Genomic DNA, 27,193 nt, shown 5'->3' with positions numbered 1-27,193 from the left:
GAGGCCCTAAGAGAAAGAGCCAGTGGGGTAACCAATCTCAGAAGCCATGTAGTGTCACTTCTACCATATTCTTTTGGTTACAGCCTTCACAGCGTTCTGCTCATGTTCCTGGAGATGGAATGTAGATCCCACCTCCTGCTGAAGGAGTGCTGACATCACTTTGTAAGAAGAGCATGTGAGATGGATAGATTGGTGTAACCACCTTTGGAAAACAGTCTTCCATAACCTGTGTTATGATACATGTGAGAATGTCTGTATAAAAGAAATGTTTTGGTGGAACAAATTCCATTATTCCGTTGTTGAACTATGGGTTTAACAGAAATAACTATTAAAAAAAATCAAGCTTTGCCGAGAAACCAACTCTCATGTCAGGTAAAGCTGCCCAACAAGGAAAAAGACTTCCAAGTTAATTCCAGCCTTATGCCTACTTCATAGTAAGTCTTTGGAGGTGGGAATTCCCCAAACATATGTAAGATGATTTGTGAGGCTGATCACATCTTTAGCAGTTGCCAAAGGATCTTATACCAGATGTTAACATTGTAGTTTCTATCAAAGAACTGTCTTGGATTTTTCTTCATTATTTAGTATGAGAACAATGGAAATGAACTTTGATAAAGTTCCTTCCCTATAGATTCAAAGTAAAGTTAACCAGACACACTTAAAGAAAAATGGTAGTATTTTAGGGAAATTCTATTTACTGAGCATACCAGCCTGAGGACAAGTTGGACTCCAACATTGAGAAACTTAAAAGCTAATTCAAGATTTGTGGAACACATGAGAACATTGCTCTCTTTACATAAGAGGCTATTAATAATCTACTACATAACTTTGACCAAATTCTCTAGGTGATAAGTTTGCACTTAGCCAATTATACACCATCCTACAGTCCTTTTCACAACAAAAACGTTGTGCCTATTAGATAGTTCTTCAGAGTTAATAAACTTAGATTTGCGTAGTGCTTTAGGAATTGCAAAATGCTTTCGCATCCATTACCAAACTGGAGGCTCACAGCAAGTCTGTAGGCTGAACAGAATCGTCATCTCCATTTTTCATAGGGGGACATGAGAGGCAGTCACCCTAGCTGGAGACATATCCCCAGCTATGCATCTAATCCACCTCTCTTTTTGCCAACCTGATGATATTAACTATTATACTAAACTGTCTGACCAATGCATAGGTTGAAAGCAAGGGCCCCTTATTTGAGGCCACAGAAAGTACATGGCTGTGTTCATGATAAGCATGTAACAGAGGGATTGGTGTGGTGCAGAGGAGTCACCATTGGAATGGGACTTAGAAGTCTAAAGACTCCTTATTGTCCTGATTCTGCTGCTTGGTGTCACCCCCTGAAGTGCTATGGGAAGGAGATCAGATCAATACATTTTTAAGGTTACTTTCAAGTCTAAATGTCCATGATATCATGTCTAATTAATGAAATAAGAGAGTGGTTGATATCAACATCCTTAAAGTCAAATACCTAGGTAGGAGTGAAATTGTCAAATGATTTTTTTCCCCTTATAGAACTCAAAGAGGAAATCACCAAGGAAATTGAGTGATGTTATAAGACAGGAACATGGGAGGAGGGACATTTAAAGAGTTATTTCTTTTTTACTCATTCAATAGCTATTTATTGAGCACCTACTATATGCCAGTCACTGTCCTTACAGAAGGCCACAGAGAATTCTCTGTCCTCATGTAGCCTATATTCTAGTGGGAGGAGAGCACCAGACACAAGTGAAATATAGTATATCAAGTAGTTAAAAGTTCTGTGGAGGGGGAAGGGAGAAGAATTGCTGGAGCTGGAGGTGATGGTTATGATAAATTGTTGATCTGGGTAGGTGTCACTGTGGAGGTGACATTTGAACAAAGACCTGAGGAAGGGAGGGAGCCCGGCATGCTCTGGGAGAAGAGCTGTGCAGAAGAGGAGTGTGGCTGGAGAGGTGTGAGATAGAGGAAGAAAGGGCAAGGGGTCAGGTCAAGAGAGATAAGAGGGTTTTGCAAGATGTTGGGGGCCCAATCAACTTGTGTGTGGAGTTTCGCTTTTATCAGATGAAGAGTTGGGAAACCATCAGGGGCTTTAAATGGCATGTCATGACTTAGGTTTTAAAAGATTATGTCTAGGAGTTCCCATTGTGGCTCAGTTAAGAACCCAACATAGTGTCCATAAGGATGTGGGTTCCAATCCTGGCCTTGCTCAGTGGGTTAAGGAGCCGTCATTGCCACAAGCTGCAGCATAAGTCATAGATGTGGCTCTGATCCCACGTTGCTGTGGCTGTGTTGTAGGCCTACAGCTGTAGCCCAGATTCAACCCCAGCCTAGAAACTTCCATTTGCCGCATGTGTGGCCCCCCAAAAGAAAAATAAGTAAATAAATAAAAGAGTATGTCTAGGAGTTCCCGTCGTGACGCAGTGGTTAACGAATCCAACTAGGAACCATGAGGTTGCGGGTTCGATCCCTGCCCTTGCTCAGTGGGTTAACGATCCGGCGTTGCCGTGAGCTGTGGTGTAGGTCGCAGACGCAGCTCGGATCCCGTGTTGCTGTGGCTCTGGTGTAGGCTGGCAGCTACAGCTCCGATTAGACCCCTAGCCTGGGAAATTCCATATGCCGCGGGAGCGGCCCAAGAAATGGCAAAAAGACAAAAAAAAAAAGAATATGTCTAGTGTCATATGTGTGTGTGTGTATATATGTGTGTATATGTATAGCTTATCTCAAAAAAGGCATTATTTTTAAAAAGAAATACCTCTATCTATTGTTTTTTGAATAGAAATGGGAGTAAGTAGGAAAACAAGGAAGCTATTATAATCCTCTAGCCTAGCAATGGTGGTTACATGGGCCAAGTGGTAGCCATTGAAGTGGTGAGAAATGATCAGATTCTGTGTAAGTGAAAGTCAGTCCTATAGCACTTGCTGACTGATGGCGGCAAGAATGATTATGAGATTTTTGTCCTGAGCATCTGATGAATGGAGCTGTCTTTTCCTCAGAGAAACCTCTGAGAAAGCAGGTTTGGCTGTGTGTGTGAGTGTGGGATGGATGACAAGCAAAGGATATGGGCAAAGGCAAAAAAATATGGAGGTATTTATTATTAATATGACTGATTATGTTATTTTACTTTCCAAGAGTATTTGAAAAGGCTGATAGTAAAATGTACAGATAGAATAAAGATAGAAACCATTTTTAAAAAGTAAAAAGAGGGAGTTCCTATCATGGCTCAGTGGAAATGAATCTGACTAGTATCCATGAGGACACAGGTTCGATCCCTGGCCTCACTCAGTGGGTTAAGGATCACGCATTGCCATGAGCTGTGGTGTAGGTCACAGACGCAGCTTGGATCTGGCGTTGCTGTGGCTGTGGTGTAGGCCAATGGCTACAGCTCCAATTTGACCCCTAGGCTGGGAACCTCCATATGCTGCAGGTGTGGCCCTAAAAAAACAAAAACAAAAACAAGTAAAAACAAAGTGGGGTAGACCTAAACAGAAGTTCCCTTCAGGGAACAATAAGTATGTTTGCTTGACCTTTGCTGAATATTTGTGGTCAAGAATAAAAATACAGGAGCAAGAAGAGTGTAGGAATATAGGAGGAAGAAAAGAGTATTGCAAAAGACTAGAAACTTTAAGGCTTGCAGGTGTTTAAAGAAGTTATTTTTTTTTTTCCCTATGTGGGATGAAAAGCACAGGAATGGGGAGACTGAATACTGGAAAGGCCAAGAGGATACTTAGAAGACCCAAGTGTGAGGAGGACTAGCCCAGATGTGCCACATTGGTAAGGGGGCCTTGTAGATTGGTTGACTGAAATTGGGAAATCAGAAGAGAAATGACAGCTTTCTATCAGCATCTTAAGTGGAAAATGCATCAGAATCACCTGATAGGCATATGGAACATTCAGTTGTAAGGCCTCACCTAGACCTTCTGAGTCTTAATTTCTATGAGAAGACCCAGTACTATCAGGGTTTTACAAGCTCTCCAGAAGATTCTGATACAGCTCCTGGTTAAGAAATGCTGGGAGAAAGTAGTTGATGGACTTAATTAGTGTTTATATTGTTCGAATCACCTAGTTGGAATGTTCTCTGGAGACAGAGAAATAATCATTAAAAAATAATTTGGGTGACAATATTTATTATTTTAGTGAATATTCATTGAATACATATTAAGTGTGATGCATATAAGTGCTGAAGACACAAAGATGAAGGAAATACAGTTCCTGCCCTCAAGGAGCTATTAGTCTATTGAACAAAACAAACAAAACAAAACAAACAGTACAGTATGTCCATGTACTGAGTGTTATCGGAACACGGGTGGAAATTAAGGTATTAAGGAAGGCTTACTGGAAGGGGTGTCCCCTAAACTGAAAACTAGTCTAGAACAAGAGGTGTCAGACCTAGCCTGCTGCCTGTTTTGGTAAAAAAAAGCTTTATCAGAACCATACCATGTTTATTCATTTGTGTATTGTCTGTGGGTGCCTTAGGACTTCACCTAGAGAGCTAAGTAGTTATGATCCTGTGACCCACAGTGCCTCATTCATTACAAAAGGTCTGCTAACTGCTGATGTAATAGACCAAAGGAGAGGAGAGAAGCCATTCTAGAAAGTGGGGATGGTGTGATGTATGGTACTGTTCGAGGCAGAGGAAGGATGCGACATGAAACTGGGGAGGGAGGCAGGAATAAGATCCTTCAAGACTGTGCCCCTATCTTGGGAAACGTGGGCTTTCTCCAGTGCGGGGGGAGTCAGTGCAGGATTTTAAGCAGGAACACTCGAGTCAGATGAACTTAGATCGATTTATTCTGTTTGCTTCATAGAATATAGATTTATAGGGGGAAGACTATAGGAAATGGGAGGTTTGAAGGAATAATTTGTGCAAAAATTAATGAAGGATTAAAAGTGTGACCATAAATCTATAAATTTATAAAATGGAATATTATATCATGGTTACAATGAGGTACATCTAAAGTATACTGATAAGGAAAGAAAAGCTACAGAATGTTCAGTAAAATAATCAAGGAAACTGCATACACAAACATGGAAAACATGTGTTAATGTATGCCTAGGAAAAAATGGAAAGAGGAGTTCCCGTTATGGCTCAGTGGTTAACGAACCTGACTAGGAACCATGAGGTTGTAGGTTTGATCCCTGGCCTTGCTCAGTGGGTTAAGGATCCGGCGTTGCCATGAGCTGTGGTGTAGGTCACAGACACGGCTCGGATCCCGCATTGCTGTGGCTCTGGCGTAGGCTGGTGGCTACAGCTCCGATTAGACCCTTAGCCTGGGAACCTCCATATGCCGCAGCAGTGGCCCAAGAAATGGCAAAAAGACCAAAAAAAAAAAAAAAAAAAAAGGAAAGAATACACAGAAAACTATTCATTTTTTTTTCCTGAAAGAGTAGAATTATAGGAGATAATCATCTTAAATTTTACATATCTGTACTTTTTTATTTTTTTACAATAAAAATATATTAATTTTGAATTAGAAAAGAATTAACTTTTTAGAGTGACTGGTCAGAGGAAGGATGAAGGTTCATATCATGACTCAGGACAAGAAAGAAAGGGGGAAGAGAAGATGTACATTTGAGAATGATTTAGGAAGCTAACCTAGCAAAACTTGGAAAGTATGCCCAGGTTTCTGGTTTGGGTGAGCATGGTGAATTGTCATATCAATAATTTAATAAAATGCAATGAAACAACCTCTATTAATTATTTACTATGTTCAGGGCTTTGTACTTAACATATTTTTAGTAAGTTTAAGTTATTAAGTAAAGGAAGGATGTTTGTTGTTTCCATTTTATGGATGAGGAAACTGAGCCTCAGAAAGATGAAGTGGTTTACTAACCCAAAGTAACATTAACCTGTGAGCTGATAGCTAGGAATTGAACATGGGTCTGTTTGATTCCAAAGCTAATATGCGTTCCCACCCCCAACCTTAAATGGATTTTTTTAAGAGCAATATAGATGGAAAGATAAAACCAGTTCAGGACATACTGAGTCATCAATATAAAAGTTTTGATCTATCATGAAAAGCTCCCAAAAAATGCAATGAAGAAAAAAGTTCTCAGATTGAATTTGGGAGGATATTCAGAGTTAATGGATCTTGATAATCACTAAAGTGTTAAGAATAATGATACTGACTATATAAAAGACTTTTTCCCCCCTTACTTGTGGTTGGATACTTCATGTATTATCGATGCAGTAACTCATATATATTAAAAGGATTTAGAAGAAAACAAATCTGGTGTATTTTTTAGCATCAAAAACCATAGGCCTGATTTTTTTTCATTTTAACTCAGTGATTCTGTTGAGTGCTCACTATGTACAAAGCATATAGATGCTACATTTTTACCTGTTTTAATTATCTGTCTAAAATTTCAGTTCAATCTAGGAAGAACTAAGACCCAAAAGATGCTTAATTTTCTTTTTTTTTATCATTTATATTCATTTTTTTTCTACTGTATACCATGGTGACCCAGTTACACATACATGTATACATTCTTTTTTCTCACATTACGTGTTCCACCATAAGTGACTAGACAGAGTTCCCAGAGCTACACAGCAGGATCCCATTGCTGATCCATCCTGAAGGCAACATTCTGCATCTATTTACCCCAAGATCCCAGTCCCTCCCATTTTCCCCCACCGCTTCCCCCTAGGCAAACAGATCTTTGAGCCATTATTAGTTTAAGAAATATCCAGAGTCCTCTGGTTCCTCTGTTTTTCATCTGATTACCACTGTGTGTTTTGTTGAGGGTCCTTGGTCTGAAGCAAATATTCCCAAGTCCTTGGTAGGAGCGTTTGGGGTAAAGGTAAACCTAACTGCCTGAGGAAATGCTGTGGGCCTTTGTGAAGGGGAGAGAAAAATGAGGTGAGAGGGAAGCAATTTTTCATTGTATCAGTTCATCCTGGCCTTCAGCCACAAGAGGGGGCCTGGACCAGGATGAAATATGCCATCTGCCTAGCTGGGTTCTCTGCCCACCATAGAAGCACCCTGGTCCTCCTCACTCTGAGGTGGGAAAAGAACTTCATTGCCTATTTGAGGAGCAACGAAATGGCTTACTAGCAGCCATGGTTATATTTCCCCTCACGAAAGCTAAGACCTGTCTTAAAGACGTCTAAAAGGTACGGAAGAATGTACCACTAAAATTGACCTGAAAACGCCATCATGTTTTCTTTACTGCCATGTCCCATGTACACTTCGTTTTCTTTTTGGTGTTATTGATTTGTATACAAATGTAGATATGGGCTTTCAGAAAGAGAAATCAGATTCTTGAGACTGACTGTTCAACGTAAAGCTTGTACATTGCATAAAAAATGTTGTCGACGTGGTAAAATACGTTCCTTTTTTCTCATTGTAATTCACTTTATAGTGACTTGCTTAGTAGCATAGCATATATCATTTATACTGCTCTCCTTCATGCTTTTAAACTGTAATATCCTTTCCTCAATGACTACTTGTCAATTTCACTGATCTAGATTTGATTTCATAAATTAACTAGGCCAATTAAGTAGAGAGTTATCATTAGAATAAGAAGTGGAAGCAAATAAATATTAATCTTCCATCTCCGAATATTAGTATTCCAACACAACTTTGATCACACTTGAACACTACTTAATGCAAAAAGATACACCCCTCCGTTGTCAATTTAGTATTACCCAATATCAACATCAATGAGTCTTTCATTCATTTTTCTCATTCTGAATCCACCTTTATTTTGGGCAGTTATATTTCTATTTTGTCAAAATGAAATGTGGGGAATAAGCAGAGACCAGAACTTCATTATTTAAGGATTCTGGTCTTGCCTGTGTGCTTGACTTTTCCTCTTGGTCCCTTTGCCTGTGGGGCATTTATTTCAGACATGGGATCCTCATCATATGTGTGTACAGTAGTTTGCCTGCTATCCCCTCTTTGTACTGCTTTAATCATTTTGTCCTCCTCACAGACCTTTGGAAACCACTCAGAGATGACAGTGCTTGACAGAGAATAACATTTTCAAATGCAGCCAATTATAAAAGGGGTTTCTTTTTAAAAACTTAGTCAGGGATTTCTTCATCTTATGTAAAGGCTTGTTTTTACATTATTAGGATGAATCTTTACTTTGTCTTCCTTGGAAATGGAGAAGAATTAGTCAATAGCCTTTTCATAAAAATATTTCATGTACATGAATGCAGTTATAAAATCACCCTTTAGCCTTTTGTTTCCCCCTGCATTTATTAATGCTACCTTCTTTTTTTCTACATCCTATTCACAACCTTTCCTCTTTTGCAGAGGGTGGGAGAGGTTGCTCTTCCTGGAACCTTTTCAATTTCTCCCTCCTTAATTATAGAAACATTAGATCGCCGTGGTAAACGCACATCTTTCCAGATTGACTGAAATATCCCCAAAAGAGGAAAATCAGCTTGAGATTCCTATGTTTCCATGTTAACTCTGCTCTCACTGTCCATCCAGAACCCCAAGGAGGGGTGACTTAGTGGTGTCTCTTTCTCTCTCACACACACAACACACATACACTCAGAGCACAGCACAGTCACATAAATAGTATATGTAATATTTTGGGACCCATGAGGAAGGGTAAATACTGGATTTATATTTCCCTGGTTGTTCTGATTAAACATTTTGCATCTAGAAGCTGGCAAACCAGAGCTTTTACCCTCTCCAAGTTCACTTACTCCTTGCAGCCCTTCAAGCCTCAGTAGTTTTACCATAGTAATAATTTTCCACTAAGAATTTTAAACAAGACTTTGCCATTGGACATCCTTTGAAATAGTTAGCTTTGCTTCACTATTTTTTGTAACTTGCCAAAAATCACAAATAAAAGGGTCTGTGTCCTCTAATGCTTCTTCTCTGGTCATTATCTTGGAAAATATGCAGAGTCTGATCCAAGTAGAGTGCTCCCCAAACCTTGCTGTTACTTTGCGAATGGTTTTAATGAGGCTTGCAGCTGAGCCAAGCTCTCCTGTTGGGTTATTATTTGGCCATGTGGAAGCCCTGGTGATTGATCTGTGTGGGGGAACTGGCAACACTCACATGCCCTGTGGGTAGAGGCAGAGCCTCCAGCAGGAAAAATTAGGGAAAGAGAAAAAAAGGAGAGGAAATGTTTATCACCCATCCCCTAGCATTTTATGGCGGTGTTATGGTGAACTGGGAGATGGATGTGTATATTCATGGATTTCGCACCACTTTAAGCACTAATAACATTAAATCAACCTTAATACTTCATGCCAAATGTGCTCTAAAAGAGGGAATAATGGGAATTTTTGTTGACTTTAGTAAAGCATCAAAAGTTATACTGGAAACACATAAAATGCTACAATGCAGAGGTCACAATTATGCTAATATCATGATAATATGAAATATTAAGTCACCAAAATGACAGGATTTACAACCAACTATCCTCAGTCCCCAGAAACCTTAGAGATGAGCTCCTGGTAAACACAGCAGTCTGCACTCCCAAGGAGTCTGATTACACATTTAAATATGTATATGATTAGAACTCTGCCAGCCTCCCACCCCTTGAGACAGATGAAGTACAATTTGATTTATATCATACCTGAACTCTATTGTGTTAAGTTCACTCTGTTTCACCAAACTACTACCGGATCTGATGAATTTTGCGTGTTTAGCAAGTTGCTTGTGGGAAAACCAGGGACTGCTGCTAAGGATCTTGACTAGCCCTGTGATCTCATGAACTGAGACTTAAACGGTGATACAGAAAGAGTCACATATTTGAGCACAGAATACGGGCATATGGAAAATGCAATTCTTGTGTTACCATCTTTTTTTTTGATATCCTGGTTTCCGTGCTGAGGTCCAGGATTGGAAAGTCTTTACCCTGAGCCTGAAGCTCATGGCCTTCAATTTACCTTTAATTCTTTGGTCCCCATTACATTAGAGTCTCTCCTTTCAGGGAATTCTTCAGAGGCAGTGACTTGATCAGTGGTCCTAGTTATCAGAGAAGTCGAGCCATCAATGTTATGCAGCTTTCCCAATTATTGTCAGTTCTGGCCAAATAATGTTGACTTCTATTTGACATACCTAATATCATCACATCAATAAAAGGCAAGGGAAAATAAACATGCAATTAAAATACACTGTGATTATAAACCGATGCTCTTTGATATTTCTTTGAGCCAAAGTCCTGGTTTCAACTAATTTTGTTATGCCAACCAAGGTCAGCAAATTCATGTTCATAAGGGACATGCTTTTCTCTTTCAATGTTAAATGCAGGCATGTTGCCTGAACTTAAGCTTACAGCTCACCCTGGCAACGGTGATGAATATATATTTTTCACCACCACACACTTAACTATCTTTGTTCTTAAATCGATCAAATAACATGTATTTACATATCATCAATATAGCCTCAGTACTGTCATTACTAGTTAGCCTCTACCAGCAGAAAGTAGACTAGCCTTGCCTCCAAACTGGGAAGCTGCAGCTGGGATCAAAGTTATGCTCACCTAAATGCTCGTTCAAACCACCTCTTTACCCACCTGTCACTATGTCACATCATTAATGCTAATGTTATCAGTGACAATAAAATAAAACAAGTTGCCCCCACCAAAGGAATTCCTATTTGTGAGCTGTTAAGAAGGCCTCTAAAGCCACGTTTTTAAAGTGCAGCTTGCAATCCCTAGAGGTTGCAGCAAAGTTCTTATAGGAGTTGGCCGCGTCAAAAGAACACCGAAACTCTACGGGCACTTTTCCTCAGTCAATCCCTCCATCTTAGCAAGAGCCAATCAATATTTCTTGATCTCCAATTTTGTGCAAAACTCTGCTTGTGCTTAACCCTGCTGGCAATCCCCTTCTTTGCCAGTTCCCTCTTTTTGGGACAAAAGGAATGTGTTCTTGCTTTTAACTGGATGAAACTTTGGAACACATTTATTTTCTTTGATTCGTAAAGAATTGCTGCGATTTGAGAATTTCTAACGTGTGTATGTATCTATAGTATGGGAAAGACATTTCCAACATTATCAAAATTATATTTGTTTCTAAATAAATGGAATTGTTTTCCCCCTTTTCTCTGGAGGCTTGAGCTGGCTTTCTTCCCAAACGCAACCTTTTGGATAATAAATTCCTTTTGAAAAGAAGCACGAAACCCTTTTGATGTTATAAATAGTACACGTAGTAGAAGGGAAAGGACCCTGTAATTGCAATACAGAGCCTGAGAGAAGTCTCTGGGATAAAGTAGATCTTGTTTTTCTTCAACAGTGAGTCACAAGCCATGTGTTTATATTAGAAGATATTTTAATAAGCATTGTCAGTTTTTCTGTCTATTTGCCTCTAATACAGCCCAAGTGATTCACTGATACACAGATAAACATTTACAACTACAGCTCAACAAGAAATTCAGTGAGGATTCAGTGACCTGCTGCTATCATGGCCCTTCAGGCAATCTCCCATAAGGCAAATAAGAGTCCAGGATTAGTTCTGAAAAAGCAAAAGACTTTGCTGTTCCATGGAATTCCTTAAGAACTCCCAAGGCAATGAATTCATTCTCCAGTCTTCATTCTCTCCCTCCCTCCCTCTCCACATCCCTCTCACCCTCTTTCCGTTTGCTCTCAGCCCCCCTCCCTCCCTCTCACCTGTCCTCCCCGCACATCCACATTCACAGCTTAAAACCTTCACTTCTCAGGATGGGCTGTTGTCTTCCCCACCGTGACCTCCTTTCCCCCAGGTTCCTCGCTCTGTTTTTGGCAGACATTTTAAAACCCTGAAGACATAAACTTCACTATGTCAGTGTGACGGTGAGGCCCAGCACATCAGTGAATGTCACAGAGGTGTCAGCCCTCTACATCACAACTGCAGTTCATTTCTCTGCATTGACAGTGATGCTTACACCCAGCAAGGATTAGAATGGGCATATTTCCAGATCTTAATTACATCAGGCATAAGGATGAGCAACAGCATTTTTCTTGGGGGAGAAGAAGGGGGGAGGGAAAAAGAGAGGGGAGAGTTATGCTGAATTTGGCCATCTAGAGCCTCATGTGTCCCCGTTTATCAAGAGATAATAGGATTAAGCTAAGCTATGGGACTTCTCTGGCTTAATGCTGCCTTCAGCAGGGGTCTAATAAGGATAGATATAATTGGGTAAATGGCGAATAAGAATGAAAAAGTACAGAGTATAAGCACAATGCTTAGGAATAAATAATGACAAATTGGATTTTGTCCAATCTCTGCAGACTTGGTTAAAATCTGGCATCCCACACTGAACTCTAAGGGGTAACATCTTTCTTCTTGCCTCACTTGTCTCCGTTCATTGCAAACATCAGAAAGTATCCTCTCAAGTTCAGCCCGGGTCTATCAGTACTGCTCATTTGAAATCAAGTAGGGACTTGTAAGGAACATTCAAAGAGGGTTAAAGAAACAGAGTAAATTAAGTGCCTAAAAACAAATGTGACACAAATTAGAGTTTGTTTCTTTGACCCTTCTCCATTTACAGAATTTACCCCATTAACAGCTGGAAATTTATTTTCACTTTCTTCACCTCTCTAAGAGGAACACAAACATATAACATAGCCCCAAAGGAGTAATTAATTAGATCATTTACTGACATGGATTTGAATAGTTTATTTAAATACAATTCTGTTATTTATTTATTTTACAACATTGTGCAGAAGGTTGAAACTCCTGTTCTAATTTGCACTTAGCAAGGATCTCTGAAAAAAATATCACAGTGAAGGAAATAAACAAAGAGTCAGTGATCAAAGGGCCACATTCAGAAATGCATAAAGGAATTTCATCAGGGCGAGTGTTTCAGTGATTAAAAAATAAGGGACAGGTTGTGTTGTGGGGCAGGGAGGGTGAGATAATAAAACTGCCTGTTTGTATTCCCATGGGCATATTTTAACAAAATAATGAGTTCACTGATGAGATGCTGTTTTTGTTGTTGTTGTTGTTGTCTTGTTTTTTTAGAAAAAGTAAGAAAGGAAATAGTAAAAATAAAGGATGCCAATGTAGGTAAGAAAAGGGTAATGAATATGCAGATTGTCACAGCAAAATGAAGCCTGCTTTTGAAAAGAAACAGTGAAAAATTCATGAACTCAGAAGCAAGTTAAAAACTAAAAAAAGATAACTGCGCAACTTCTCAAATGATGAAAGTTAGAAATTTGTCCCAGAAAAAATAAAAGATCCTTCAAGTATATTTTCAAAAGATAGAGGTGAAAGTAGAAAATTAGTTCACCAAAGATGAATATTGAGCCTACTCTGAAATTAAGTAGGGTCTTTAAAAAAAAATAATGAGATGTTAGGATATATATTCATCCTCAATACCTTTAGATAAGTAAGTGGCTTTATCAATGCTTATGCATATCATTTAAATGTCTTTATTCCATGGACTTTTAAGGAAATCCCTGACTAAATAGCCATAGATATGCCTCTATTCCTCCAGCCTATAGGGTTATACTCTGGTTACTATAAATGTAGAACTCAAAAAAATCCCTCTCCAGCACTGTTAACCCATAGAGAGTTTATGGAGATACTGAGATGGCATTTCATAAAGGCAGTAGATAATAGTTACGCTCTGAAATTCATAATTTTGAGAAATGTAAGGGGCAGAAAATCTTCCTCCACCCCTCTCCCCGAAGTCTCCTGTCTCTTCTGTCCTACCTCCTTGCCCTTCTCTCCCTGTCCCTTGTCCCCTCTCCCTTGCACCGCTGCCATCACTCACCCCTCCACACGCAATCAGAGCAGAGAGCAAAGTGCTAAGGTACTGCTTCTACATTTCACCTTTCCTCCCTCTACTTTTCCTCAATCATTTTTCTTTCCTTCTTTTTCTCTCTCTGTTCCTTAGATGCAGTTGGAACTAAAAAGTTGTTCTGGGATTAGTTTTAAAAATTTAAATGTGACAATTAGGTAACTAAATGAAAACATTTTCATGACTCAGAAAATCAGTTTAAAGAATGTAGTCAAATGTTCTGTATTTTTTTTTTTTAAGGAAAAACTTAATGCTAAATGGAGACGTACGTGTGTTTTGTGATCTAGGTCTGGAAGGCAGGAGAGAATCTGAGACAGATTTGCCCTCAGCGGGTTTGCTGACTCTATAGTCTCCCTGTTCTAACCACACAAAGTTAGTGGATAAATGACCAGTTTAGGCTAAGATAGAATATTAAACTATGAAAAGTGTATGAGGCTTTGGTATAATTTAGAAACAACTGAACAGAAAAATGACTGCACTCCTGAGTGCTCAGCTGAGGGTTCGGGATCTTACCCTGCAGGACACCTGCACCTGCCTGGAGCCTGAGTCAAAGCCGGCGGGCTTGTCTTCACCTGTGCACTTGTGTTGTTTTATTTGGACAGAAAACTAAGAATGATACTTCACTAGGACTATATGTTCATCTTCATTATCTTGAGCAAAAGAACCACACAAGGTAGCTGACTTCTCCTACAGCATATGGAAAAGCTAGTGGTGAGTGAGGTGGGACCTGGGTTCTCATGAGGTTCTAAAGATGAGATCTGTGTGATTCGAGCGCAGTATAGGAAATGCCCTCAACACAGCAGGCCCTTAACCCAGTGGTGAAGGATGAGGGATCACGTATCAGGTCAACAGCCATGTTCAGGGGCCTAAGGATCTTCTCTGTGAGGAAGGTGACCGGAGGATTAGGAGATGGCTGAAGGGAACTGGTTGTTTCCTGTCGTCCCTGTTACCAGGACACTGCATGAACCGAGCCCCTCTCGTGAATAGCTTCCCCTTCCTCCACAGATGCCCCTCTTCTCCATCAAAAGTCAGTTGTGCACCAACCCCAGACTCAGACGCAAACTGTAACATTTGGAATGGATGGGCAGTGGGGCCCTGCTGTACAGCCCAGGGAACTAGGTGTAATTTGGGTCACTTTGCTGAACAACAATAATTGAAGAAAATTGTAAATCAACTATAATTTTAAAAAATAAATATATGTAATAGTTTGCAGGAAAAAAAGTCAGTTATGACTGACTTCTTCCTGGGTGGTGACAGCTTTCCAGAGTATTCCCACCAGAGGTACCCTTTTCCACCCCCACTAGTAGTTAACAATTTCTATATTTATTTATTTATTGCTTTTTAGGGCCACACCCATGGCATATGGAGGTTCCCAGCTAGGGGTCTAATCAGAACCACATCTGTGACCTACACCACAGCTCATGGCAACACCGAATCCTTAACCCACCAAGCGAGGCCAGGGACCGAACCCGCAACCTCATGGTTCCTAGTTGGATTCGTTTCTGCTGTGCCATGATGGGAACTCCATCTTTTTCTTTCTTTCTTTTTTTTTTTTTTTTTTTTTTTAGTAGTTAACACTTTAAAAAGATTCTCTATTTCTGCAGCTTTATACATTTTTTGAATTCCACTAGGAAATCCCAAGGTATATGTTTATTCAACAAACACTTATGAAATGCTTACTATATGCCAGGACCAACATGTTTCTAGGCCCTGGGACTATCCGGTGAACACCAACAGACAGAAAGTTCTGCCTTCCTGGAACCTACATTGTGACAAGGGATGTTAGTTATCAAATAAAATAAATAAGAGGATCATCTGGTATGTTGGAAGGCAATAAATGCCATGCAGAACAAGAAAGCAAGGAAGATCCGGATGTGGGATTATCGTGGATGGTGTGGTTATAGTTGCGAATGGTGAGGAAGGAGGAGAGAACTGAGCAAGTTGTTAATAAGCACTGTAGTCCCAGCAACTAGAAGTATCTGGCCCAGTTAGCAGTCACTGAGTATTTGGTGAACAAATGGTTGTCTGTAATCTGAATTTCTCAAGTCCTTTCTCTTCCTTAGGAACATCGCCTCATGAAAGGAAGGAGGTACTGATCCCCTTCTTCCTTCCCATGGTGCATGTTAAAGAATGTGATTGACAGGAAGCAAGAGATAATGGCCAAAAGCCTGACCTAAAGATAAAGATAACCAGGAAGGATGGGTAGAATAATAACGCAAGCATAGTGGCTCCTCACACACATGTATTTATAAAAGTTAATTCCATATGTTTGTGAATGTGGGGTGGGGGAGATGGATAATACCAAGAGGGATTTGGATTTCAAAAGGAATCACCCAGATCACTTTTCAGTTTTCCCTGTGTCAAAATACTTGGTCAGCAAACCATCATTAGTAGAAGAGTACATCATTAGTAAAATAGTTTGTAGACTGATGAAAAGATCCCCATTCCTGACTGAACTGCCAGCCTTGCATAGGTCTATAATTGAGACAAATAAACATAGTCCAGGGACTGTTCAGCCATAGAGCAGGACACAAATCAAAGCAGGAGGGATTGCGACTATCCTGGACCCTCCCCAGACTTGATTTCATTGTTGCCCTGATGCTGCACAGAGGGAGGCAACCCAGTTCACCTGGATCTTGAATCCCCTTTATTAAAAGGAAAGAACTGTTTAATATAAGAATGAAGGAGTTCCCGTCGTGGCGCAGTGGTTAACGAATCCGACTAGGAACCATGAGGTTGCGGGTTCGGTCCCTGCCCTTGCTCAGTGAGTTGATGATCCGGCGTTGCTGTGAGCTGTGGTGTAGGTTGCAGATGCGGCTCGGATCATGCGTTGCTGTGGCTCTGGTGTAGGCTGGTGGCTACGGCTCCGATTCAACCCCTAGCCTGGGAATCTCCATATGCCGTGGGAGCGGCCCAAGAAATAGCAAAAAAGACCAAAAAAAAAAAAAATATATATATATATATATATATATAAGAATGAAAATCCTGCTTTCATTAAGGAGAACTGACTTCTTTGCCAGGTTAGTGAATAGCACTTTGGGAGAAGCAGGTAGGTATAAACATGCAACCAGGAAATAAAATCCAAAGGCTCACCCAGTTCTCTGATGTACAGCTTTTTCTTGCTGGGCTAGTGATAAGAATCTCTTATGGATTCCTCATGTGCTTAGCCTCATCTTTGTGTAAAAGTCTGCAGTGTTCCAAATTATCACCAAGAATCCATCTTCCCGAAGATGAGACACCAGGAGCGATGAGATTGGCTAAACAGGAGATGTTTTGAATGAAATGCATACTTTAATCACATTCTACTTTCAGAAAACTACTTCATTTAAGTCGGTGCTTGCCTGGGGTAATAATTTATGCTCCACACTTGAGTAATCACCAGGAAGATTGCTCGGAACCCATCCCATCAGAAACATAGCCACCAATATTCATGGCCTAAAGTAAACTTCTGCAAACTTTAGATCTACATAATCTCAGCAAAATTCAGACCTCTGGATTTGTTGCCCCCCGCCCCCTTTCAGATAGAATCATTTCATTTCCCATGCTTTATATTAACATTCAGAAGTGAAATATGTCTTCTTTTCTCATAGTGTCCAAGCTTTAAAATGTAGTATTTTTGAACATTAAAAATGTTCAATTTTCTAAGTATATTTTGTCTTATAAAATTGAGACCCCTCAAAAAAGGCCAACAAAGATCATTTATTTCTAAATTTAAATTATTTTCACAAAATCTCCTCAGCCCTGGCTCTCTTCATCCATATGGCTAGAAATCATCCATATGCAGAAAGCACACGTGGATTTGTGTTTGTTTTCAACTCTCTAATTTCACCCCTACGGAGCGTCACCTCATATGGGTTTTCTTGTTGTGTACTGAACAAAGATGCCACATCTAAGGAATCAGAGTGTATGCGTTCTAGTGAGCACCTGTGTGCACCATGTTCTAATTGCGCATATGAGCAAGGAGAGCATTCATACGGCAGGTATGCTGGTGCAAACAGCCAGCATAGATGCCTCAGTTGGGCTCGGAAAGCAACGGCAGGCAGAACCACCAAGCCTCACGCTATGGTTGTCCAGGTTGCACAGTGTGTAATAATGCAAACATCTTTTACTTGAGGAAAGAGCATATTTTTCTCATTCTCACTATGGATGGACTGGCTGCAGTGCAGGTAGAGGGGAAGTCACGGGGAGAAATGGGAAGTTTAGTGACTGCCTGTTGTGAGGAGCATTTTCCCATCATCCCCGATGACAGCTGTAAATATTGTCCTTCCTCCCTGCATGGCCTCCTCAGCTTTCTCTTGATTTTTCCTCAGCTGATCTCAACCCTGAGAATACCTGTCTTTCTTGGCTACCTGCAAGATTTTCCGAACAGACCATGTTACTCAGTGACCCCAAAATCTGACAGTGTTTGGTCAGACAATTAGTCAAACCACTTAGTTAACTGGAGGCAGTTCTAGACTAACGGAAAGGACAGTGAACTTGACCGTGACGCTAGGCTGTGGGTCGCTCCACCTCCCTGAGCTGCACCGCCTGTGCTATGAGATGAAGGGAAAATAATTGTCACTCAGGTTTCCAGTTGTGAAACTCTCAAGTAGCCTTGCTTAACTAGAGTTCAAGTTGGCTGGAGTGCATTCTAGCAACCCACACACTTTTGTCCCAGATCCTCAGAAGCCCAGCAGTTTTGACAGATGTGGCCCCTCCTCTGACAGGCGTCTAGAGTCCCATTTTTGCAGTATAATTTTTTTCACCTAACCTTTAAACTTGCAAGGTTTTAGTTACCTCATCAATCCAGACCAAACTCAGTAAACATTTCACTAAAAAGAATAGAGATAAAGAATATCACTTTCCTGATACTGTTCAGCAATTTTCAAACTGCTCTGGCCTCCTATTGGGAGACTTCATGCTTGGTTTGTTTATGCTCTCAGATGAATCCTCTGTGTGTTTTGAGGTGTTTATTCCAGTGGTTAAATTTGAAGAGGTGAAGAAAAGTCAAACTCTCCCCAATATTGCCTAGGAGGAGTCTAAAATAATTGGTATACACTGAAAAATGTCTTACATCTATGGAAGGAAGAGAAGGTTCCACTTGTTCATAACAGCAGAGTTTTCCAGAATTCTGGGCCAGAGAAGCTAAAGAATAAACTTGCTTTTTCTCTAACTGTAAGGGTGCTGATATTTTTTTTCTTACCATGGCATAACGTATAGTATTTTATAATATAATTGCCCACTTAAATTTTTGTTTCATGTTTCTTCATTCCCTTAGCCAAACCCCAGACATAATAGTTAAAATTAGTGGATCATCTTTCTGAAATTAAACATTTTAATTATGATTATTTGATAAGCATTTCAGATATACTTACTCATATATCACATAAAATCAGAAATAAGTGTGTATATCAATAGCAGTTTAATCCCAAATGGAGGCTTTATTTAAACTATCAAGGACTTGATTACAGGAGCTTCGAGATTAGAAATGAGATTTACAAGTGGCTAGAGGGAAATATTTAAATGTCTTTGCTAGAGCAAATTATAGTCATTTTTAAAAAGACTTAAAATATGAGTGAACTGAGAATTTCATCTAAGATATCCTATTACTGAATTATGCTTTTTTTTGTGGTCACCGCTGCAGCTATTTAGACAACAGTTTGACCAGAAACAAGGAATATCTATTCTGCATTTTACAGCTAGCAAAGTGGAAACATGAGTGCTAAGTAAGTTTCTATTTGAAATTTGAAATTTGAGGGTGGACTTTTTGCAATGTATCGAGTAAATTTAGTTTCTAAATATCTTTGTCGCCAAAACAATGCTCATGAGTTAACCATGGAGTATTGAATAGTACATCCTGATATAGTTGGCTTTGTCTTTCAAATTAAAGCATCTTCATGATCTGGTTCCCAATACCCCTCTCATGGAATTTTCTACAAATCAGGCCAATATCCTCCAACCACCCAGCTCACTCTTAACTCAAAGTCTTTTTATTTAGTGTTTATATTTCCTGGAATTTCTTCTTCAGAAAAGCTATGCACCTGTCCCCCTTACTTTGTGCAAATCTCTGTTCAAGTATCTTATCATCAAAGGTCTTTCCCAGTCACCCCAAAACAGAGACAAACCACCTAGCTCCAGCATTTCCCATCACCTTTTATCCACTATGTTTTTCATAGCATTTATTGGCATGTGATACATAATTATTTGAGTTTTGATGTTGTTTATTGTCTATGTTTCCCATCTCTCCCCCTCCAACCAGAGCTGGGATGGACCTGTTCTTCTGTATCGTTGTATTCCCTGTGTCTGCACGTATATATTAGATGAACCAAAGAATTTAACCCAACAGGTATTAATTAAGCATTCACTATTTATAAGGTTCTATTAGGTGATACAAGGGTCAAGAAGCTGACTTGTCAGGTTGCCTAGGAGGAAGAACAACACTTTATATACAAAGGAAGATGAGAAAAACACCATACGAAGGGTCCAGACAAAGTGCGTGTGTATCAGAGAAGAGAGACCTTGGATCTCCTGGATGTGACTGAACAGACTGATAGAAGAAGGTAGCATTTCTGGAAGGACCATGAAAACTCAGCGGGGAGGGCTTTTACAGGAGAAGAGTTTAGGGATGAGCATATTGGAGCCCAAACAGAGAGATCAGATAGTTGTTCATATTTGGGAACTAATGTTTGAGCGAGGCCTTGGCTTATGTTTGAAGGGCAGGATTAGAGAGACAGAAGAACGGGAGGTTGGGGACCCATCGTGCAGGAAGTACCCTTAGATCAGCTTGGAAAATGTGAAATAAAGAGGCAGCGGGGAGGCAGTGAAGCATTCGGAGGCGTGACATGACAAAAGCTTGGCTTCAGGAACATTAACCTGGCTGTGCTGTGTGTCCTTGATCAGAGGAGAAAGAGTGAAGCCCAGTGAGGAGTCTCTTCCCATTCCTTAGAGCAGAGAGGCTGCAACCGGGAAGGAAGGAGGTGAAAATAACTATAAGGATTTGACTAGGAAATGTCAGGGATGGGAGAGAGAGAAGAAGAAGTGGATGGTTCCAAGCTTGGATAATTGTAAGAGTTGTGCTGCCGTTACTACTTTCCTGTAAGTAGGATAATATAGCAAGACGCAAGACCTCAGTTGGAGGATGGGATGGTAAGCTTTGTTGGACATGGAGATTAAGATCTCATCAGGGTGTCCAGGCAGTTGGGTCTACCAGAAGTTGGGGCTCTTTTGAGATGTGAGACGGGCTCTCAGGAGAGAGGTGGGACACAGAGAAAGGGACCGAGAGGTCAGATGTGTGGAGGAGGCTGGTGAGGTGGTCCCTGGGCTGATACAGCTGAAAAGGAAGATGTAGGAGAGAAACCAGGTAAACCGCAGGAGGGCGGGATGGGTGAAGGGAGAGAGAGAAGAGATCCAGGGGAGGGAATGAGGCATTGGGGAGCCTGGGTGACAGAATCTCAGACAACGTGGGGTACAGAAAGTGTTGGATGGTTCAGAGGCTCTGTCCTGTCAAGACAGTAAAAGAGATGAAAGAGGAGAAAAGTATCCCCAATAGGACAATTTTAATTTTCTTGGTCACCATTTGCAGAGCAGTGGTCATCTAGAATGGCGGAGCCATTAAGGATTAAAACAAGTGGAAATACAAAACACAGGTCATTTTTTTTCTTTTCTCAGGAAATGCCATGCTCAAAGGAAAGAGAAAAATAAGATGGTGCCAGAATGGAATAAAGATTTTTTTTTGAATAGAGGGGAGAAGCATATTTATCACAAGATGCAAAAAAATCATTAATCTGTTACCAATAGCCCTTCCACCTGATTTTGCCAACAACCCAGGGAAGGTGGCAGGACTAGGATTGTATCAGCCTTTGATAGATGAAAACAAGTATACTAAGCAGAGTGAAATGATGTGCCAGGTCACTCATTCATTCATTCATCTATTCAGCATGCCGTATCTATGCTATATACCATACTATATACTAGGTACCATGCTAAGTGCTGGGGATTCAACTACAAACCAGATACACATTCTCTCTGCCCTCACTGGACTCACATTCTAGGAGAGGCAGACACTCACTCACATACACACTGGGTTATTAAGTTTGAGAAGACTCAAGACATGCAAACTGAAATGTCAGAGATGCAGTCAGACATTTCAGTCTAGAGATCGGAGGAGTACCGTGGTCTGGGGCTGGGATGTCATGCCTTCTACACTAGAGGCCACAGGAAGGAGGCTGGGCAGGACCTGAGAAGGAACTTCATTAGGAGGAAAACCAGCACCTGGATGATAATGCAGGTTCCTTGACTCCTTATTCCTCTCAATCCTATCCATCATTTTGCTTCATTATGTAAATATACTTAGGAACCAAATTGTGCAATTGGATCTTCATCTGTGCTCAGAATTCCTACTAACCCCCTGAGCTGTTAGATTGGCAGTGTCCCTTGTGTGGCTTGGGATATTAAGGGAGTGTAGCCTGTTCGAAAACCCCAACCAAGTGACCAATGCACAGATTGTCGCTCTCTTTCTTTCTGTCTCCATAACCCTACCCTCTCTTCACCCACCCCATCATACGTAGTCTCAAAGTCTCTGTTTCCATCCACATACATCATAGACCTGATGTGAAAGCATTTGTGAAAATGCTTTCACGAAAAGACGTGAAAATGCTATGCTAGTGCCTTCAAATTGGTCAGAGAGGCTGTGTGGCTCCCAGGAAGTTCCTCAAAAATCTGACTTGAGAGACCTGGGCAACCCCAAATAAATACGTCGGGTTAAAAGATACTGTTTTTGTCAGAATACATTTAAAAATATAGATAACATGGTCCTGGATGTTTCATCAGCTTCCTAGAACTGGCTCTGGGCTTTGGGGTTTTACTAAGCAGGGCTGTTTGTCCTACAGATGGAAATGTGTATTCTCTTTTATGTCTGTAAATTGGATGGCACCTGGGCTGAAAAGCCAAGTAGCGAGATCCCCTGCCGTCTCACTGGCATGGTTGTCTGTGTGCATGGAGCTGGCAGAACTGGAAGGATGAGCTTTAGTTTTCGTTTATATTCTCACCCATTGGTACTCTATGTGATGAAGAAGTGCTTTCCATATTGAGGCTCTGTATGAAAGTGCAAAACACCAGCATGTGCAGGAAGTGTGAATGTGGGTAGTGATTTTGCTCTTCTTTTTAAAGATGCTCATATTACAAAGCAGGCAAGCTAAAAAAAAAAAAAAAAAAAAGTGCCCATTCTGCCTGTTTGCTCCAGCAGTAAACCCTTAATCTGCTTTGAAGGTGGCAATAAAACTGCAAAATACAGCTTTGAATACCTTTGTGATATTTAGTGTCAGTGAGGGTTTTGTTTTGTTTCTTTTTCGTAAGTATCTTCTGTGAATTAAAGAAGTGGACCAGGATTAAATTTTATTTGCTTAATTTTTAGTGATTTTAAATAAATTGACAGACTAAATACAAATAATCTGTATGCACTTTCTACTCCTTTGGATTGACACTTGTATAGGAATTTTGTTTCCTTGCCATGAGACATCATATTCATACAGGGCAAACAATAACTACAGAACTAAATATAGGAATATGCCTATATCCAAAGAAATTTTGATAGAATCTTGAGGCCGAGATTGATTTCACTGAAAGCAGAAACCATGCGGATATAGAACATATTATATGTTTTACTTTTAAAAAACCAGCAAAAAGTTATTCAATAAAAATCAAACATCCCCTTAATGGAGAAAGGAAATACATCAGCAAAAGCCTTGCTCACACAATATAACATCTACTCCCCACTGTAAAAGAATGCACACTTGTATTTTAATACTTAACAAACATGATTAGTGATTACTCAAATTGTGCTTTAATAAAACATTTTCTGACTCCTTATTAATCTTTTAGTTGAAATATAGCATCTAGTGCTACATTTTGGCAGATATGAATGCCGCTGTTTCAAGTGCAAGAAGAGTAACCTCCGAACATTGTATAAATTGGCTGGCCTCGGAATAGGGGGAGATGATTAGATTGTCGAGTTTCCTGCTGAGCGGTACATGCTTGTTTTGTAATACTGTTTTATGAGTCAGAGATTCTAACAGAACATGTAGGTCCAATTCAATACCTCAGCATTGTTGATCTGCTTTTTATTGATTTTTCATCTGCTCAAACCCAGAGTTCTTGGTAGGTTTCAGGAATGTTGTAGCCAAAGGTTGCAGTGGGGGAGTTTTAATTAGAAATGCATTGTTTTCACCGAAGTCTTGTGAGTGCTTTGTTGCTTTTGGGCATGGGCTTTACCATATTCACAAAGTACGATCTTTCCCATTAAGCAAAAAAAGTTGTCTTTGTGCAAGGCCAGGGCAGAGGCATCAGGGCTTATGGATTTTGTGTCTGGGCAATCACTGAAGAGAGTGCTGTGGCTTGTATATGTTTGTTTCATGGTCAGGCCAACAATCTCATATTAAATATGGAGACATGTTGCCTATACCTTTTGAACCCATTATTTGCCTGACTAATTTTTCATAGCTTTTCTCTTCTATGTTACTAAATAATTACCTTATGACACTTGGAGGGATAATTGCTAAACATGTTTATGCCATTTGAAGTTATCCTCTAAGAGTTCCCATTGTGGTGCAGTGGAAACAAATCCGACGAGTATCCATGAGGATGCAGATTCATCCCTGGCCTCTCTCAGTGGTCCGGGGATCTAGCGTTGAGATGAGCTGTGGTGTAGGTTGCAAATGTGGCTCGGATCCCACGTAGCTGTGGCTGTGGTGTAGGCTGACAGCTGTAGCTCGGATTCAACCCCTAGCCTGGGAACCTCCATGTGCTACATGGGTATGTGGGTCCCTAAAAAAAACCATGAAATTACCCTCTAAAATTCAGTTATTTTTCCTTTTTTTCCCTTACTTATCCTTGCCTCAGTTAATTTTTCGTTAGGATCCATTGAACGGTGGACATTGTAAGTGGGCTATACTTCCTCACACCAGTGCCTCGTTAATGCCATTCATTAATCTAGAACCCTGAGCTTTTGCAGAGACAGTTAGATACTCTGTATTTCCATGAAATATTGGAGAAGGGTGAGAGCTTACTTACAGTTTCTTCAACCAGACCTCATTTGTTGTCATGTCATTTTTAATACTGATAAAATAGAAGAGCAGGCACATGAACTTGGAGCCTTCAAAGGCAGGCAAAGTGCAGTGGTGCACATGCAGTGTACACCATCATTCCATCAGTCTGCACTGTGCTGGACAAATTGAGTCTTTTTATATTTGTTTACCTCCCTGTTTGCTTTCTGCACTTGGCAGAGATTGAGTTCATGTCCAGGAACAACCTCCCCTCCTAGAGAGCCTCAATGGCACCACTGGTAGCACCACCAGGCCTGGCAACCCTAGAGTATTTTTATTCTGGAGATCAACTACAGCCTCCCCAAAGCTGAACCTCCTCCTCATCCCCCATGCACAGAGCATTCATGGAGCTCTTCCCGTGGAGGCTGCAGCTCCTTGTCTGTTCTACTTTTCTATATTTTAACCTCAGCCTTAGCATGATTTCAAGTATAAGACACAAGCAACTTGAAGAGCAAAATATATGGGGACCTGGTGAAAAGTTGTTATCAACAAATCCTCCAAAATTAATGTGAAAGTGACTACACAGAGAAAAGTCATTTCTTGAATATTTCCAAAACCAGTTCTTTTGCAGCTTTTACTGTAAGAGATGACTATGTAAAGTTGTTTTGTTTTTGTTGTCTAGGGAAGAATGCAGAGAAGGATTCAGCATTGTATTAGGGGTTAAGGGCGGAGCCAGGGTGTCCAGATCTAAGACTAGTCTATGCAGGTCCTTCCTAGGACAAGACTGTGCAAGGTCTCCAGACAGTGTTGTCCAGTGGAATTGCTGGGTGATGACAGTATCCTCTTTTGCACAGTCTAATATGACAGACACACCATGCATGGCTATGGAGCACTAAGAATGTGGTGAAGGCAACTGAGGAACTGTTTTTTTTTTTAATTTTCTTTAATTGTAATTAATTTCAATAGATGTGGCTATCATATTAGTGCAACTCTAATAACATCATAATCACAAAATTTTAAAAAGTTCTTTATATAAATACCTTGGGTCATTCTGGTTCACCTTCAGAGGACAAGCATGACAAACATATTTTTATTAGTAGGGCCAAGAATACCTTATTTTTCTTAAGCCCCTAAGCATTGCTCGTGGGAGTAAATGGCTGAGCATATCAATTTATAAGACACAAAAGACAAAAGCATTGTCAGTATTTACACATGACCATGTCTGGCTGAAAATGTGCATGCGTGTGTGTGTGTGTGTGTGTGTATTTAATTGTCTCTGCTAAGATGTGCACGTATCCAAATACATGATACGTGTAAACCAGACATTTAAGCTGTAGACCAAATTTTTTTTCACTCAGCTTTATTGAAACTACATAAGCCATGAGCTATACGTTGCCAGAACTGCTGGGAAAGGGTCAAGTAGGCTGAAATTTGAGTTTTTCTTGGGGTTATGTCAAGAAAGCCCTCTCTTCAAAGTGCTGTGCAAACATTCAGAGATGTTCACAGGCAGGGTGATAATCGCACTCACTTAGGGAATCTATGCCGCCTTCAATACAGACGTGTAACCCCATTAACATTAATAGGAGTCACGCTCACATATCGATAGAGAGTAAATCCCTAATTAGTAGTGAGAACTGTTATCACCCCTACTGTGATAATACCCCTGAAAGATTTTAATGTCGCTGTGATAATAGGTACATCTTTAAGTTTTTTTTAAAAACAATGCAAAAGTTGGCCCACCATCAAACATGAGATTTCTATACCTGTAACTGTCATAGGTAAAGTGTTTTAGCTAATGGCATCTGGCCCTGAATCTGATAAGAACAAGTAGAGGCTGAGTGTCTTCATTTTATTTACTTAGGAGGACATGAATGTATTCTCTCACTCTAAGAGGGGAGGTGCTGGTTCTTTTTTCTACTCAGGATGGTAATTATTCCAAAGATTTGTAGGAGATTTCAGAGCAGGACTAATATTAACGCAGCGGCCACTTGCCCCTCTTTGCATGTAATATGCAAAGAGGCGACTCACCAGACATAGTTTGGCTCCTCTTGGTAATGGAAGGGACACAGATTGAAGCCGGGAGCTTCCTGTCCACGGCAACGTGTTATTGATGAGCTGGCATTTGCCCTGTGGCCCTCCCAGAGGATTGCTTACATCTATTACTCACACACATCGATTGGTTAATTTGATAATTCTATCACCAATCGCCTGGTGTCTGACCTTTCGCCATGGCAATGATGGCAGGCTCTTCATTTTTACATTGCAGACCAGTTAGATTGACCTTTTTGAGGAGAATGTCAAGGTATCCCTTGATCTTAACCTGTCACTATATTTGTTAGAACCACACTGTCCCTTAGCCTTGATTTATGGTGTTTCAGCACTCAGGGTATGCATTCTTTGTTTGTTTGAAAAATCCCTCCTAAGATAGGTTGACCTGAGGAGAGGAGCTGTACGATGAACGTTACACCCGTACCAGTGGAGCTTTGTGCTCAGAAACCATCAAAT

General features: G+C 40.3%; 1 protein-coding gene and 1 long non-coding RNA gene across 29 annotated transcripts in view; both read left to right on the top strand.

The window, feature by feature from the left end:
• The window catches only part of NPAS3 (neuronal PAS domain protein 3), an 876,069-nt gene that overhangs the window by 529,179 nt on the left and 319,697 nt on the right, over positions 1-27,193 (top strand). The window lies entirely within an intron of this gene.
• Positions 11,129-21,175, top strand: LOC146401673 (uncharacterized). The gene is made up of 2 exons (XR_014810720.1): positions 11,129-15,072; positions 16,464-21,175. It is a non-coding gene; the product is annotated as an uncharacterized LOC146401673 (long non-coding RNA).

Source organism: Sus scrofa, chromosome 7 (genome assembly GCF_054392235.1).
Source record: "Sus scrofa isolate SSC_HxYL_T2T_F1_AM1 chromosome 7, Sscrofa_HxYL_maternal_Yorkshire_Landrace_v2.0, whole genome shotgun sequence".
Lineage (NCBI taxonomy): Eukaryota > Metazoa > Chordata > Mammalia > Artiodactyla > Suidae > Sus > Sus scrofa.
This window is presented reverse-complemented; position numbering and strand designations above follow the sequence as displayed.